Genomic DNA, 453 nt, shown 5'->3' on the forward strand with positions numbered 1-453 from the left:
GGGGGGATTTGGTTAGGTGACAGAATTGGCAAAGGATTCCAGGACAAATAGAATAACATGAACAAAATATAGTTGTGAAAGTGCTGAGCGTGCTTTTAGCTGGCAGTTTATATGTGAATAGAATATAGAAGTTAAACTGGAAAAGTAGGTTGGTGTCAGAGAGTATCAGGTTTGTACATTAGGAGTTTAAGAGCATTCATAAACTTTGAATTGTATATGAACAGAGCTTTGTTTTAGGAACATTAAACTGAAAAATATGTATGTGAAGAAGGAGACTGAATTTAGGAGAATATTTATAGGAGGCTGGTACAGAGTCCAACCCAGACAAAGTGAGTGCATTAGTGTGGTTTATTTTATTTTGAAAAGATGATCGGTAGGGGATCCTAACACTCGACTTGGTGTTGTCAGCACCATGCTCACCCAGTGAGCTAACCAGCCATCCCTATACGGGAT

The sequence above is a fragment of the Galeopterus variegatus genome, unplaced genomic scaffold (assembly GCF_000696425.1).
Source record: "Galeopterus variegatus unplaced genomic scaffold, G_variegatus-3.0.2 Scaffold7038, whole genome shotgun sequence".
Classification (NCBI taxonomy): domain Eukaryota; kingdom Metazoa; phylum Chordata; class Mammalia; order Dermoptera; family Cynocephalidae; genus Galeopterus; species Galeopterus variegatus.